The sequence below is a fragment of the Equus przewalskii genome, chromosome 5, assembly GCF_037783145.1.
Source record: "Equus przewalskii isolate Varuska chromosome 5, EquPr2, whole genome shotgun sequence".
Classification (NCBI taxonomy): domain Eukaryota; kingdom Metazoa; phylum Chordata; class Mammalia; order Perissodactyla; family Equidae; genus Equus; species Equus przewalskii.
This window is the reverse complement of record NC_091835.1, coordinates 14,978,871-14,996,835: the sequence shown is the minus strand read 5'-3', so window position 1 is coordinate 14,996,835 and position 17,965 is coordinate 14,978,871. Positions and strand designations below refer to the sequence as shown.

At 40.1% G+C, this 17,965-nt stretch overlaps 1 protein-coding gene across 1 annotated transcript in view; it reads left to right on the top strand.

The window, feature by feature from the left end:
- Positions 1-16,614, top strand: part of IRS1 (insulin receptor substrate 1) — a 63,237-nt gene extending 46,623 nt beyond the window's left edge. Inside the window, exon 2 of the mRNA XM_008514203.2 lies at positions 12,065-16,614. The gene's annotated coding sequence lies outside the window, so the exon portion shown is untranslated. The remainder of the gene's footprint in view (positions 1-12,064) is intronic.
- Positions 16,615-17,965: the final 1,351 nt, after the last annotated feature.

Here is a 17,965-nt window from a genome sequence, read left to right as displayed (position 1 = left end):
ACCACCTAGAAATCAACTTGTTCTTTCTGTTCATGGTCTAATTTTTAGAATTTTGAACCCTTGGTACTCTCATTCATGATGGTATCTGTGCCCTGCCCCCTACTCTGCTATTTCCTTCAAGTTTAAGTTTAGGGAAAACAGACCTAAAAGTGTCTTCTTGGGAAAACATACTTAGAAATAGCAACTGGAATTTCTATCTCAGTCTTGTACTTGGACTGACTTTTTTGGTAATAAATCATCTTCCAAGGTGGGTATTTATTTCATAAAGTGAAAAAAAGCAAGTAGGAGACAGTTTGCTGACTTAGGAGTGGCTCTTAGCAAAATTAGTGGATTTATTTTAAACAGTCAACTAATTCTGGAACAGAGGGTATCTAATCCTTAATTTTTTTTTTTTTTTACTCCCAGATATTTGAAGGGCAATGAACAGGACTAATTGTCACAAGTAATATAAGGAAAGCATCTTCTTGTTCACAATGTCCCTTTCTATCTCACTGGGTTTTGCAAACGATCGTGAGGACTATTTTCTCCATTTTATTAAATTGTGGATGCAAAGTGAAGTCAAATGACTTGTCCAAGCCCGTAGAGAAAGTAGAGGCTAAGTTGAGTGAAGATGCAAACCTGGGAGTGACAAGATGTATATTTCCTCATAGGTCCATTTCTTTTTCATGGTCAGCATAGGTGGAGCAGCATCACCCCCTGCTCGTCTTTCCCAGACTCTGTTGCTTTGGCCTCCATAATGCTTCATATTCATCCCTTTTTACTCATCGCTTTTGTATTGCATCCACAAGGTTCCTGTTTTCCTTTGGAAGAGGGACATATGAAAACATGGGCCAGGACTGGTTCATCAGATTAACTAGCTCTCCTCTAGTATAAGGTTGTGAGGGAGTGAGACACAGCAGAGGTGAGTTTCCATCAGTGATAAATTGGGAAAGGCTATTTGCATGGGAGGCACACATTGGGACTCTGAAGCCATGGCATGACAGTCAGAAATAAAGGAGAGCCTTGGAATAGGGACACCTCTTCCCTCACGCTCATCCCTGGAGCTGATGTGGACCAGAAACAGTTGATAGGCATGTTTGGTGCCTTCCTCCACTTCCTCAGCTAAAGGTGATAGCTCTGAAGCACGGTTTCTCAACCTCAGCGCTATTGACATTTGGGGCCAGATAATTCTTTATTGCAGGTGGCCATCCTGTGCATTGTAGGATGTTTAGTAGTATTCCTGGCCTTTACCCACTAAATGCCAATAGCATCTCTCATACCTCACCCCAGCGCCATTTGTGACAACCAAAAATGTTTCTAGGCATTACCAAATGTCCCTTAGGAGGAGAAATTCTTCCTGCCCAGCCAAATTCAGAACTGCTGGCCTAGAGATTTAGTGGAATACTTGGAACCTTAGATGGTCTCTGCAAAGAGAAGTGGATTTAGCCCCACAGGCATGTTTTAGCTGAAGTCCAGGTGGCTCCTGCCTGGCACTCCCGTGGGCCTGAGGGTCACCTTCACAGACCCCATTTATCTCCTTTGGGACTGTGATCCCCTCAGGGTCACTGATAAATATTCTTAATAAAGATCCCTTAGTTAAGAGTTATCACCACCTGTTATTTAAGAATTTGACACAACTGTCCTCAGGATGCTCCTAGTTCAGCTCAGCAGCACAATAATACAGCGCAGCTTAATTTGGCATGCTCTTAGAGAACTTCTCAGCAAATGCCATTTTCCAAATGTAAAAGAAAAAGGCTGAGGGGCCTGCCAGGTGGTGCAGTGGTTAAGTTCTCATGCTCCGCTTCTGCGGCCTGAGGTTCACCAGTTCGGATCCCAGGCACAGTCCTACGCACCGCTATCAAGCCGTGCTGTGGCAGGTATCCCACATGTAAAGCAGAGGAAGATGGGCACAGATGTTGGCCGAGATGTCAGATAATGGAGAAAAGCGGGAAGAACAAGAGCAAAGTAGAAATGAGACTTGAAAGATGAAAGCAAAGGACCTGGAATTTTGGGGTCGGCGAATGATGAAAGTTTGGCCCCTCTTTGTCAGCTGGAAGAATTTTGCCTTTTCTCTGAGACAATAAAGAAGTGTTTGCAGTTGGTTAGAAATCCACACCATTGTCTGCCTCAAAGACCTTTGAGATGCAAGCAATGTATACATTATCAATTATTTCAGATTATCTTTCCAATTTTTTTCTCTCTTCCAGCTGCCAACGATTAGACGCGTGCATCTGGCAGCAATTTCAGTTTTTCGTCAAGTTACTCAGGCAGCATTGACTGGCTGTGTCACACTCCTGTTCACTTCCTTCAGATGAGAGATTGGGGAAAAGAATTCGGAAACAAAAACTACCCAGTCCCCACCCACCCCCCCCAACAATCAGAGACATGCTTTAGAACCTGGAAATAGTACATAAGAATCCCACTGAACATCCATTTAAGGCTATTCATGAGAATTCTTTGTAAATTCTTTCATGGGGCATTATAAGTCTTTCCTTAGCCGACTTAGAAAGGGTGGGGGGCTTCAAGCTTCTCTCTTCTTCTAGGAAAGCAGTAGTTGGGGCCTTTCCATGGCATTTCTGTAGGTAGCATAAGTTTAAGATCCGTTCAAACATATGCTAATGCCGTTAGTCCTAATACTTAACTCATGCTGTTCCCTTCGTAGGTAGGCAGGTTTTTGTCTAAAATCATATCACAAGGTACTATTTTTAGCTTCACTACTACTACTATTACTTTTTGTTCTGGCATTTCCCCCATACCCACCTTCCCTCTGAAATAAGTTTGTCTCTCTTCGCGAGACACATCCTAATCTTGGCTTCAGCTTCAGTCCTCGGGGGTGTCTGGTCTCTGGATTCATTCCTGCTTGCTCCTTCCACCAGGGCATTTTTGCTGGTGTGTATTCAGGTATCAGGAGAAGATAGGAGATCCAAGGATTTCTAGTTCTTAATGAGTAGTTACAATAGGAGCTAATGTTTAAGGGCTTATTACGTCTTATGCACAATAAGAACTTTTCAAGTAGTATCTCATTTAACGTCAGTGATAACCCTGTGAAATGGGTACTGTTATCTCCATGTTATAAAATGTTGCCATTTAGGAGGGTTAGTAACTTACCCAAAATGACAGAGAAAAGAATGATGAGAGAAGAAATAATGAAAGTTGTCTTAGTCTCCTTTTAAATTTTAACTTGGAAATAAATTTTGAGTTAAAACTGGTCTGTCTTTAAAAAGCTTAACAGCCATGTAATAGCTCCATCTTCATTCTGAAAATAACCTTTTTTGGATTGAGTTTCCTAAATGACATTGTAGCATTCAGAATTGCCTACAGGTTACTCACAGATCACTCAAGTAGTGGCAGCTTAAGGGAAACACACATTTATTGCATTACTTTATTACAGGCAACGTTATAGCTTATCTTTAACGTAAACCAATTAAATAGAGGTCCCACCCATGGCCTTCTGTAGTCTAAGATGGACAATGCAGTTTTCTAACCTCGTGAACATTGACTTTTATTTAAGAATCTCTCTCATAGCCCAGAAATCTTTATGACTTGCATTTCTTTAACAAGAACTCTTAAGGTAAAACGAATGAGAAGTGTGGATTGAATACATTTGAAATATGCTGCCATATACTTGTATATATAACCAGTTTCAGTTGGTTTCGGAGAATGTTCTTTCATTATTTAGGCTGCTTGAAACAAAACAACAACTCTCTCAACTTCAAAGAATCTCACATTAAATTCCTCCCAACATTTTCCTCTCGGTATTCCCTAAGCAAGAAGGAAGACAAAGGCTGAAACCTTTTTGTTTGTGATTTATGATGATGGTTTCCAGGAGATGGTAATTAGAGGTGTGTAATAGGGAAAATCTTCTATGGAGCTTGACCTTCGTAAGAACTGTTGGGAATGGCCCTGTCCTCTGTTAGGCCAGCTGAATGACCAGAAAACCTACGGGAAGGAGATCAAGGCCACACAGCGGGGGTACCTTGCAGTTCCTTTTCAAGAGGCTTGTTCAGTTCAGTACATTTTTCTTGCATTACCAAGTTCTTCCATAAAGTCAACCACAACCCATATTATCGGGGACTCCGGCTAAAACTTGTGGTGGTAGGAAATAGATTAAACACAGGTTTTCCCTTTTCTCCAGCTGCCAAAAGTGATGTCAGTGGTGTTAATGATCCTTACCTCAGCCCTTTGCAGACCCGGGGCCGTCTGTGTGAACGCTTGTTCTGTGCTCTGGTTCCTGTGCTCTTATGGAAAAGCTGATGATGGTTGATAAGAAACAATTGGGTAGCTGGACAATTACTCAAATCTAAAATCAGGCCCTTGCTTTCTTGAAGCAATTTATGATAGGACTCCAGGGAGGGGGCAGAGAAAATGAAATCTATTTAGTGTTTAACCAAAAAAATAAAGGCACTGGGAGAAGGTCGACTTAAGTCCCTTTTGCCTAATCACAGAAACAGCATTGCGAACACTTTTTTTTTTTCACTATCTCTACACCACGTTGTAAACTAAGTTGTGATTTTCATTGAAGTCTACTGGTTTGTATCAAAGCCAGACCAATAAAACCTATATCCTGTATTTCTGAACATTACTAAAAAAAAATAAAATAAAACACTGTTGTGAAATTACAATATAAACCTCAGAACTGGAATGTAATTCCTGGGAGGGAGAATATGCTGCAGAAATCACTCACATGAAAGCAGAAGAAAGACTGACTTTTATGACTTTCTCAGGTAGGGAAGACGATATCATATTACTTTCATGTCTTCGAGTAACAGGTTTATTTTGGTTGAGGTCTGTTAAAATTAAAGCTTCCTGTCCCACGGCACATGTGGTCTGACTTGAAATGTAGAAGGATTGTTTCTTTGAGTTTCTCCACCTTGACTCTCATATATATTTGGGGACATATTATAATTTTGGTAGAAGAGAGATTGGAGGCATTTTGTTTACCTTTTTAGGGGGGCTGTTATGGTGTTGACTTCCATTTGCTTTATCATTGATTATCTTTTAATTATCCTTTGTTTTCTCAGCATGCTCCTGTTAATAAAAAGAGTGGGAAATAATTGAAGTGAATGTTCTTTGGCTTAAAAGATTTCTGAATGTTTATTCAGATTTCCTTATTATATCATTGACAGAATACATTTAATTGTTGAGAACCATATGTTGTTGTTTTCATATGTCTTCTCCGTAAATCCCTAACCCTCTTGAAAAGCTTCCAGACCCTCCTCCTGCCGTTTGTTGCTGGAGAAGGAGAAATCCCCAGTGCTGACAGAATTCACGCTGGGGGACTCCAGCAGGAGCCCCTAGCCTTGATGGTTATCTCCTTGGCCACTCCCTCTCATCCTTCCTTCTCATAATACATGTGCCTTTCTTCATTGGTGGTCTCCTGGAGTCACCAGCCCTGCCAGAAGGTCTTTCACTGGGACAAAAGGGGAACTGGAGCAAGATGCCCTCTCACATGTTGGCAGCTCTCCCTGGATTTTCTTCCTTGGCAACCTGCACATGAGAAGGTCTGGCCAGCAACCTTGTTATTTTCACCAGCCCTCTCCCATGTGACTTGCACCAGGCAAAAGTGCTATTTAAGCAGCCTCATTAAAGCACTTGGCTAGGCTGGCCGGTTACCCTTTGCCATTTAAGACCATGAAACCCAAGTCTTTCCAGCTCAATTCTGGCCTATTTCAAAAGATGTTGGTTTCCTTTCTTTAGCTAAAACAGCTTTCTCCTTTCAACATAAAGTGGCAAATATCTTAGTCTTACCTCTAACTTTAGTTCTATCCTAACTTGATTTGTTTTTTTTTTTTTTTTTGGTGATTATGGTCTGAAGGCTTTAAAACAGAATGCTTTTCCCCTCCTTAGGTCTGTCTTTTCCCAAAGTCTCAGCTTGTCCCCACACTTCCCAGCTGTTCCTTGTGAAAAGCACAGACATTCTCCCCATGTCCCAAACTTGAAGCTCTCTGGATTTTCTTGTTCTTTCCTTTTTCCTTGAGTGATCACCACAGCTCACACAGCTGGGCTGATAATGCTCCTTCCTCTCTAGCTGCCACCATCTGACCCACAGGGTAGGACTCAAGGTCTAAGCCAGGAAATTCCTTTAATAAGGGGTTTCATAGTCCATCAAATGGATCAATGGTCTCGTTTCTCCCTCTGAGATTGCATGGTGTGAATATTAAAATTGAGGAACACCTATACACTACCAAAACTATAAATGTGTTTGATACTGATGATTAGAAAAGGTATTTATGGGACCCATTTGCCAGATTTCAGGTATGTTTAAGAACAGTACTTTTGCAGTGTTTTATTAATTTGTAAGCATTATAGAAGACTTGATCGGCTCTAAATTAGTGGTGCCCTGAATTAATTGCATCAGCATCAATGAGGTAGCTGAAGAAATGAATAGTGGTCATAGTGGTAGTATGCAGTTGAATGTAATTGTGTGAAATAGGAAATCAGGAGACCTGGGAAGACAAGACAAAGAGACGTCATGGGTGCCATGCTCAGCCTCCTACAAGGAACTGAGCTACCTACCGACCTCTCTGCTCTCACATCCCTTCCATTTTTTTCTCCCGCTATTCCCAGTGGAAATGGGGAATCTTTTTCTCCTCTGAGAAGAATCCTTCTTTCTTCCTGGTTCTTGCGAATAACTTTGCCTGTGCCATTCACTTAAGGACTTCTGCTTATCCGGGAAGCCAGAAGCTTGTGCTTTCAAATAGCTGTACTTCCCCCTATGCACCGTGAAGTGGGAGGATGGGAAAGAGATCGAAAACCTAGAAGATTTAAGAAGTTCGTTAATATTTCAAATATTTTCTCATCATAGATTTTGAAGAATGGGAAAGATCTAAATACGATTAACACGTTATTTTCCTCTCCTATTTAAACATTTTTGGCAGGAAAGACAGCATTTTAAAAGTTCAAATCCTTTAAGTCAATAGTGAGATTAGAACCACAGCTGAACAGTGGTTTGCCTGCGAATGAGAATTACAAGTAATGTTTATTTCTTCTTTACGTTTTCCTGTATTTTGTAAATTTTATATATTATGCTCAAGAATTTTTTTTTTTAAGATTTTATTTTTTTCCTTTTTCTCCCCAAAGCCCCCTGTACATAGTTGTATATTCTTCGTTGTGGGTCCTTTTAGTTGTGGCATGTGGGACGCCGCCTCAGTGTGGTCTGATGAGCAGTGCCATGTCCGCGCCCAGGATTCAAACCAACGAAACACTGGGCCGCCTGCAGCGGAGCGTGCGAACTCAACCACTCGGCCACGGGGCCAGCCCCTCAAGAATTTTTTTAAGTCACAGCTGTTTATGTTAAGAGAAAGAGGAATATGCTTTTGTGACATTGCTTTAAGTGGAGGAATTTATTTATATGAATTTTTCTAGTTGAATCTACAATATAGGATTACAAACAATGATCTCCAGAGAAGAAAAGTCATTACTGTAGGCATTGTTTTCAGGCAGAGGTGGACCAGGAAGAGCTATTTTCTGGCTACGTTTTTGTACATGATGATAGCCAAGCAAATTATAATATTTCACTGCTATTTTCTTAGTAACAGTAGAAACTGTTAGTAATGCTCTAACCAGATATTTGTAACTATGTTGCACTTGACTCAGCAAATTGGCAGGAAGTGTCAAGGCATTTAAATACAAGATAAAAACTTTTAATCAATGGTTTTGACTAAAAGGCATTGCCGAAAGGGAGCGGATTCCTCTATTGTTTTTATAGCATAACATTATACTATTTTCAGCTGCTTCCCCAGTGAGGACTAATCAGTAGGCTGAGACAGTGTGAATGGAGGGCGACGCGGTATTTGTTTTCAGCTCTAGTAGGCATAGTTTATGTGGGTTTGGTCCAGAAGATGTAAATTCCTACCGGATGCAATAATGCAATAATCCGTAGGTCTCAAGTAGCGTTGCTCAAGTGTTGACTTATTTGATAATGCTTTAAAAATTACATTTTTCATTACTGGCCGCTGGATTAGGTGGGTTTTATCTTACGAGAAGACACACGAAGACTACAGTGGATGCTGATGTGGTGATGAAATTTTGTCAAAATATAATTTCCTGCTATTAAATCTCGTGACAGGTGCATCATATTTCTGAGTTCCGAAGTTATTCCCCAATGATGTAACTAGAGAGAAGGTATCACAGGAACATCCCCATTTGATATTTACACAGCTCTTCTCCAAGGAAATGTTTTGCTTTTTTGTTTTGAGTTACAAATGAGTTTTTTGTATTTGTAAAACGTTGTAGCAATATTTGCCTCACACGGTTGGTTGGAGTCAATTGGGGTTATATATATAAAGTGCGTTCAACCAAACTTCCTGTTCAGTGCTTATAATAGTCTTTATCATTGCATTTGTATTTGTCACTCCACAGATATTTATTGACTTGGATGACTGCAGTAGCCTAGTATGGGTATTGCTATTTTTTTTAAAACGTATTCCTAAATTACAAAAACGTATGATATACATGTTTGCCTTTCTTTAAGTTGCTTTATTCCAGCCCACCCTTCTTGATTGCAATCATGTAGAGGCGGGCATAGGCAGACGAACTTAAGTCCCATGAAGCATGTGCAAAGGGCTATCACAGTATGAGAGTTCGTTTCCAACAAAAGTCATCAGAGCAATTGTGAACAGCCATGTTTTTGGAACTGTACTTTTGGCTGTAGAAAATACCTGGCTGGGAACCTTTTCCCAGCTTAATCAGCCCCTTTATTCACCATATTTGGCTCTCAAAGCTTTTTGGCTGTCTCTAAAGATCAAATGTGCCCTCAAAGGGCCTAGGCTGGCTGCTCTAGAGACCTTTCAAAAGAAGATGCCCAAGGCTGAGAAGGCCATTGCAAAAAACGAGTGGGAACTTGAGAAGGCATTCCAAAAATGCTTCAAACGATGGCTGCATGATCGGGATAAGTATGTGGACCCCAAGGTGGCTGCAATGAAGGGCAGTTCTCATTGATGGATGCCTGTTAAAAATCCATGTCATTTACTCAGTAGCTGAACTTTGTGTAAACACACACACACACACACACACACACCCTTGTACAAAGATAAACAGATGTGAACTTCAGACTTTCCCTTTACATTTTTCCTGGCCTCTACTGCCTGTTTATTTAGCCTTCTGTTCCCATCTCCTCCATGTCAGCGTCACCTCCCACTTCCCACTTGCTTTCACTTGTTCATAGACTCCTAAGTTGATGGCACCAGTAGGTAGCATTAGTGGCTGAGACAGGTGTTGATCAGGATTTATGATAAAGAGCTTTTATTTCCTGCTCTTTGAACATGCGTGCTTGTGGAAAATTACAGGGATGTTTTCAGAGTGTCCCAAAGGAATACATTTCAGCATCTGGTGAAATCATATTTTTCTTTCTCCTCATAGGGCCCTCAATCTCTGCCCTACTGCTTCTGTGCAGGTTGGCACATGTGATGACAAAACTGGATACAGTTTGGGGCCCGCCTGGTGGCATAATGGTTAAGTTCGCATGCTCCACTTCAGTGGCCTGGGGTTTGCAGGTTCGGATCCCTGGCATAGACCTATGCCTTGCTCATCAAGCCACGCTGTGGTGGCGTCCCGTATACAAAATAGAGGAAGATGGGCATAGATGCTGGCTCAGGGACAATCTTGAGGAAGATTGGCAATGGATGTTAGCTCAAGGCCAAAACTGGATACAGTTTGTTCCTGTGCTAAGCTGTCATTCAGCCATTCTGAATGAGAGCCAGATATAAAATGAAAGCATGAGTGTGACCTTCACTTTTTCCCCATTTTGTATTCATAAGTTTGTTTGTCTCAGCCCTTAGAATAAAGTAAGGCCTTTCTACCTAATTTTAAGCCCAGTAATTCAGAGCAGTGAAGCTGTGTTAAGCTGTATCTAGATATTCTGGTAGGAACATTCTGATAGATCACAATATGGGTTCAGGAGAAACTTGAAAATAAAGAGACCTGGAGATGGTTCTCTGGGGTTTTTCAAAGAATGCATTTTCCTCTCACTTGTAGAAACCCTGCAAAGTAAACCCTGTTTCTCTGGCAATGAAATAGATGCCTGGAGTGCCTTTTTGTCTTGACATTGGTGTCTACGTGTCGAGTCTTTATCTGTAAGTGAAAAAATAGACTGTTGTTTAGGGGCGGAGTCAATATTTTAAAATAAACAGAAACCTACTCGTAAAACTAGACTCCTCATTTGGTAAGTTTCAACTTACCTGAAAGCCATTATGTAAATAGTGGATACTGACTGATCCTGGCCATCCCCTGCTTTCAAGAGGAGAGAGAGAGAAAAAACTATATTGGTCAACATTTACTGTGTGCATTTCAGAATCCGTCGCTATCCTTGTAGCTGATGTGGATTATTACTGCTGCACTTCAATCACATCACAAAGCATGTCTTTGTTGTCCCTACACTTAGATAAAAATGTCTTGACCTGACATTCAAGGTTGTTCACCAGCTACCCCAGCCTACATTTCTAGACTTAACTCCTTCTACGCCTTTTCAGATACCACGTGCTCCAGCAAACCACCTTCTTCACTCGGCCAGTCCATGCCTGTGCTCTCATGCCCCTGGGCCTTGTTTTGTCATGTGCTCTCAATGAGGAGTGTGCTTTGTCCCTATCATTCAATTCATATTTATTGAGTCCTTGCTATGTGCCAGCCTTTGTGCTAAGCTCTGGAGACACAACACTGAAGCAACATAGATACAGTCCCTGTTCCCACATCCCCAAACTATTCCTTTTCTTCCAAACCAAGCCAGGTGTGTCAGCAAGGTACTTCCCTCATACTCTTAGCTAGAAAGTTTCTTGCCCTCCTCTGTGCATCTAGAGCTTCTTTCCTGGGCTTCTATCATGGAATTCACCCCCTTTTTACTTTGTATTCTATTTATGAACAGAGCTTAGTTTCCTTTCTAGAATTTCTAGAAAGCAGGGCCTGTAGCAGAATTCAACTTTGTGTCCTCCATGGTACTTAACGCAACCATTTACTCACTCAACACGTTTTTATTGATGGCTCCGTGCCACATACTGTTCAGGGCGTTCTATAAATATTGATATTTATAGATAACTTTGAATACATGAAAAATATAGACCTCAGAAGGACTGTCTAGTGTAATACTTGAGAGCAAAAGAGGTTTTATGAGGTTGAAAGGTGTTCCCTCTCTGGAGGGGAATGAATAATGCTCCCTGAGGTCGGCCTTCTTGAATTACATGGAAGAAATGTTGTGTTTCTGCCAGAGTAACTTATTTCTAGTAGATCTAAATCAGAATCCCTTTCTTTTTTTATTTAATGATTAACTAGGTCTGTTTCACTTGGATCTCCTTTTGCATCTAAAATTCTCACGGCAAACAATGTCACGTCAAAAACTGATTTCAGATTTTGTAATGTTAGGCCCTGCAACTTCACATTCTAAAATCTGCAGTTGACTTTTAACCAAAAGAAGGTTAAGCCTAACCTGACTGTAACCTGCTTACTATATTTTGTAGTAGTTTGACACAATAACTGTAATGTCCATTTTTGCTTTGATCTTAAGAACACGAAAGCATTTTGTATTTTCGTGCCGCTGAACCTCCGAAACCTCCAGATCATATCGATTTGTTTACTGGTGTAATATTGACTATTTCGAATTTGTGATTGCTTTAGACTCTTGTGTTTTGAAAGAAAAAAAATTAAATACAGTTTGTTGATTTTATTTAAGCACACAGTACTGTTTGTGCTGTAACTTCAGTTTATCTGATAACTGCCCCCTTTTTAATGGAAAATCCTAATGAGCTGGCCCTGGTGGCCTAGTGGTTAAAGTTCGGCGCTCTCACTGCTTCAGCAGCCCAGGTTCGTTTCCCAGTTGTGGAACCATACCACCTGCCTGTCAGTTGCCATGCTGTGGCAGTGGCACATAGAAGAACTAGAAAGACTTACAACTAGAATATACAGCTATGCACTGGGGCTTTGGGGAGGAAAAAACAAAAGAGAGAAAGCTTGGCAGCAGATGCTAGCTCAGGGTGAATCTTTCCTGCAAAACAAAACAAAACAAAACAAAATACTTCATATGTTTAAAAAAAGAATCCTAAAAAAGTGATGCATTTTAAGATGCTATGGTGACAAAGTTTTTCTTTTTCTTTTTCAGAATGAAGACCTAAATGACCTCAGCAAATCCTCCTTTAACTCATGGGTACCCAGACTCTAAATATGTCATGATTCACAACCAGGACCTCACATCTTCCTCCTCAGTAGATGGTACGATGCATCCATTTCAGTTTGTTTACTTTATAACAATCCTCAGGAGTTCGTTGACTGAACTGCACGTTCTATATTGTGCCAAGCAAAAAAGCACTGTGACACCAGAACAATGAGTCTGCATAAACTTCATCTTCAACCTTAAGGACTTAGCTGGCCATGTGAGCTGTTGGGCCCACCACCATGCCACGAGAGAATGGGTTCACTCTCATTGCATTTACAAGATACGTTTATTTCATCTGCTGCTGAAACTGTGTACGACAAAGCATCATTGTAAATTATTTCATTCAAAACTGTTCACGTTGGGTGGAGAGAGTATTAAATATTTAACATAGGTTTTGATTTATATGTGTAATTTTTTTAATTAAAATGGAACATTTCTTACAGCACATCTTTTTTTTGGATGTGGAACTGAGGTATACAATGTTCTGTAAAGAGTGGAGCAGATGCTTAAAACAAGGCTAACAGGTACAGATAGGGTACGAACCTTGTTTTAAGATTGTAATTCAGAAAAATAATATAATAAGAATCCTAGTGCCATAGATGGTTCTCAATTGTATAGATTTATTTGCTGATACTATCTCTTGTAATATAGCCCTGATGTTGAGCTGAGATCCTTACAAGAATTCATCTTAATTTTGTATTTTTCCTGTAAGGCAATAGGCCATATTAATTAAACTGAAGAAGGATATATTCTACTGGGTGTTTTCAAGTGTCAGCTTAAAATTGGCAATTGAATGGAAGCAAAATTGTAAGAAAAGGAGATCAAAGTCTTCCATTGTATATACTGTAAAGAGGAGGAGACATGGTGATTCCTTCAAATCAAAAGCTCTCTTTGGAATGAACAATGTGGGTGTTTGTAAATTCTGGAAATTTCTTTCTATTCATAATAAACTAGAGACTGTTGATCTTTTCTTCTCCCCCTCCCCCGACTTCTGTAAGCTTCCTGATCCATTACCACCATTTTTTTCTGTGCACACATTAGGTTATTTCATTTCCTGCATTGTCTCAAGAAAGATGCTAAGACAAGTGAGTACTTGTCTTTAATTTCTAACCAGAAATTAAAATTCCAGACAGTGTTTTTCATCATGACCAGGGCTACACGTCACTTTCCTTAAGACTCTTATCTCATGTTTTTGGAAAACTTCCGGTGTTAGAATATTAACCCAATGTGATTTGGTCCATTTGTCCTGGTGGGTACTGACCTATTAGTGACTCATTAATAAAACCCAGTGTACAGAGAGCACATCAAAGCATAATGACCTGTTATGGAAACATCTAGCCAGCAGTGAAAATGTTAATCCTTTTCTTGTTTGGACAGTACACACACGTTGGAATTTTTCCTTGTGAAAAAGAAATGGCAATGAACATACTAACAGATATTGCCTAGAGTTTTTCATCTTTTTACCAGGAAACTTCCTAAAGGTTAAGTGAATTAATGCCAATATCAGGCTCCCTCAGAGTCTGCATAAATTTGCTATCAGGAATTTCCAGCCCTACTGTTGAGAGGAGCAACATTTTATTTCCCTGAAGGGTTGAGCTCCCTGGGTGGGGGAGGAGTTTCAAGGAAAGGGGCCAGGGTTGGGGGACATCGCAGTGGCTGCTGCCCCTCATCAACTGTTCGGGGACCCCTGCTCTACTCAAAAGGGAGTGGAAATCAATGGAACCCCTCAACCTGCTGGGGCCTGTGCTACTGTTAATGCAACTGGGTGGCAAGTACCTCACAGACTGTTGTACGATGTTCATTGTTGCAGATCCTAACCATTTGCATGCTCATCAATTTCTAAGATAAATAGGTCTGTAGTCATAAGAGTCCATTGTTTTCAAGGCACTGGCTGAATTACATCATTTCCTACTAGGAGAGAACACTACCAATTTAAAAAATCTGATATGAAAGTTGTTTTTTTTACTCCTTTATAAAAAGGCTTTCTTGGTCAAATTCACTTTCATTTTTCAAGTATTCTGACTCATACTTTTGCTAGTGTAGAAAGAAAGCAAACTTCCTGCTCTCTTCCATTGAGGACATAAGTAAAGAGAAATGAATGAAAAAAGTCAGCCCCAACCATTTTCCTGTAAAACTGGTTATTATTTCTCAAGGAACGTAATCTTTGAATATGTATTACCAAGATACCTCTGCATGTGGAATTATCAACATATTTTGAGTGAGAACGGAGGTGACAGACTGGAAAAGCCATCGCTTGGTTTCTAGTTCTCTAATGTTTTGTTCAGTCCAATAACACAGGGAGAAATTCTTATTTAAGCTGCTTCTAGTGGTCCCTGAGCTGGGTTTGGTGGTGGTATCAAATTTTACTGATTTAAAACTGGAAGTTGCTGATATTTAAGGCAAAAACTCATGGTCTGGCTGCCTGAGGAGTTGACCTTGAGCAACATCAGCTGCTAAGTCCTCGTGTTCATTTCCTATTGAGGAGTGCTGGCTTTTATCCATTTCAAAGTATTTGTACCCGCCAAGGGCTTACATTACTGGGGCTTCTAGTGACCTCTGGTTAACCTGTAAGTTAGTGGTTTTTTCTTCATGAGACCAACCTTTCACAGTGTTCTTTCTTGGAGACTTAGGCAGAGTTTTAAAACTCTCCTTTGTGGAAAGAACAAATAGATTTCATGACTTTGATGATATCTTCATTCTGGGGAAAAAAAAAAAAAGGTCCTAGAACCAGCTAGAAGTGAAGAGAATCCATTAATGATCAACCACCTGAGTCAATAATGACAATTCAGTACTGATGTTACCTTTGTGGCTATTTCTTGCTAACTTTCAAAGGTCAAGGACTCTCTTGACTAATCTAGGTTGACTGTAAAAATGGATTTACTAAAAATCATCTAGCCAGAAGTAGAGATTTTTAATTTTTCTTTCCTTGACTATTATCTCCTAGTTGTCTTTTAAATTTGAAAAACTTAAAGTATTGAGACAATTTTACTCTACTGTAAGAAACACTAGTTTACAAAACTGAAGCCCCATTTTGTTCAATCTTGCATCCTGAGTGCTATATGCCAGGTAGTTGAAAACTTTAATTTTGTTTACTGCAGGTGGTTTAAAAATGGGGGGAGGTGAGCTCACTGTCCACTGACAAAAGAGCCGTGAAAAATGGGAGAGACGTGAAGGGCTCTGACTGCTTTGGGAGAGCTCGGTAGGTAGCCCATCACACAAGTTGGTGCGGAAACCAGAGACACTGGGAATCAAGACCTTGATTGGAGAGCGACAGGACCCTTTGGAAGGCATGCCAAGGAGAATGGATGGAAGCCAAATACGAAATTGCTTCTTTGCAATGACTTGACAGGGGAGTTAGTATTCCTGGGATGTTGTGTCTGTTCGTTGGAGGCAATGCTGCATTCATATAGGCTGCTGAAAAATTTGAGGGGAAGAAGCATGCACTTCTAGGGATGTTAGGAAATGTGACCTTGCCAATACTAAGAGAAAGACCTCCAGTCTGTGAACTTAGTTATGGAGAGCAAAAATAGCTTTCTTGCAGTCAGTGGAACATCAAAGGTTAAACACTGGTGCCTTTTGGTCATTTCCAAAGCCAAGCCAGAAAAGATCTTGGAGGTCCTTCCATAGCTCTGTAAATCAGTCTCCTGTGAGTGGATAGAGAAGGTGCAGGTCAGTTGGCATGATGGGTGGCCCCCACTGCTTGTAATGAGAGCATCACCTGAGGTGCTTGGAGGAGGTAGAATGATACTGAAAGTGTTTGACCCTATTCTTAAGTAATTTATCAGTAATAAAGAGCTTATAATTAGCTAATAAGATTAGAAAACGTGTGATGTAGCTGGAGAGTTGTCTTCCTTTCCTAGTTTGATGACTTGGTATTTGTGATATATACACCAAGAGAACTGGTGTTTTAGACTTCAGCTGGCCTTTAAATCTCTCTCTTTGCTTCTGTTGTTAATTTCCCCAGTGTTAACCAAAATACCACATGATAGGACAAATTCAGTGAACAGGACAACTTGTCTGTATTTGTATAGACATCTTTAGTGCTGTTGTTTTTCCTTTTTCGAGCTTTGCTATTGGCTTAGGAATGTAGTTCCCAGAACAATTTTTCTTACAAGGTTCTTTCCTTACACCTCTTGGCTACAGGGTGGGCCAAATGAAATACGTATATATTTTTTCCTTTAATGTATGTGCAGTTTGGTTTATCATCTTGAGATGGTGGTGCTGCTCATGGTGCTACTTCATCTGTGTACAAAAGGACCAATGCATGGTCTGTATTGCTACCAAAACATTTATTGTATATATGTGTATAACATATGTATTATGTATATATGTACTGGGTACCAGGCCAGGTATATATTTTTATTTAGAAGTGTTTCACTTTTCCAAGTTTTCTTTGTAGTGTTATGCTTATTTTCAGTTTTTTCTCCCCCCAATTCTGTCTGGTACTTAGAACTGTAGTGTCTTCATCGTTAATTAAAGAAAACTGTCTAAATGAATTCACGGATGTGAATGCTAGTGATCCTTAATGTTTTGATTATGGGACATGAAACAAACTGCCAATTAAAGTTTGCTGGGGCATTTGATTGAGAGCAGATTATACTGTTTAACATACTTTAATAAATAGTTTTGGAACAGATGGGTTTGCCTCACCCTGGCCCTCTTCAGTTGACTTTCAATGGCCAAGAATATAAAGAAAAAGACATCTGAAAAGATTTTTAAGCTGCTTTTGTCCTTGATGATGCAGTGGGAAGAGGAAGAGGGGGGGAGCAAAAACCCATCCTCCCCAGGCTGGAGAGATATGTGTTCTGTTATAGGCACTAGCGTAGCCTTGTCAACCTTCCTTGAGCACCTAGATTCCAGAAGAGCTGGTTCAAATGCACATTGCCTTTGAGGGGTCTGGGGATGGGGCCTGAGATGCCAGGGATGCTGATTTACTTTGTCAGGATGGAGCCTGGGCATCAGTTGTTGCTGCTGCTACAGCTGCTACTTTTTATGCTTTCCAGGAGATTCTAGTACATGGTCAGGGCTGAGAACCACTGCTCAGAAGTGTTGCCCAAACTTCTCTGATTACTAGAGTCACTTATTAGAAATGCTCATTTGCTGAGACTGTCTAGGACCGTGTGTTTAAACAGATGACTCTTAGGGTTGGCAAGTTTGAGAAATTCTGATTTCTCTACAAGTGGAGCCTTTTGGATTATGTCACCAGTAGAAGCGATAGAACACCAATGATTTTTGAAAATAATAAACCATGTTGCAAATATAGAAACAACCTACTCCCCCTTACCCCTCCCAAATTGAGCCTTCTTGCTTAAACAATTTAAATAGATGATTGATGAGTCTTGTGTTCTTAGGGTATACTGAAATTATTGAAAATTCTGGAAACAGGGTTGAGATTAATTTAAAAAAAAATTTTTTTTAATGAACATGATGCCCCCTAAGAGTAAAAAGACTGAGTTTTCTGTCTTTTCTCTCCTTATTTGGTGTACCAGCCTAGAGGGATCTTCCTTCTGCCAGGCATTGTAAATGATATTTTCATTGTTGAGAAGCAGCACACAACATGATTGAATAAATGCTTGAAGTCTTTACTTCATCTTCACTTTATATTATTTCCTCCATTTATTCTTAAAAAAACAAGAAAACTAATTTTTCCCTCCCAGTGGTATTGCAAAGCAAACATCATTCTAACTTCTATTGAAATTTCATGTAAACATCACTAATTAGGATTAATTTGAGGGAAGTCTAGTTGAAATGACTTAATGGTGCAATTTATAGCGTAATTGTCTTAATACTTTTCCACACATACAGAAAAACTATAGCAAGTAAAACATTGTCAATAAAAGGCCTTCG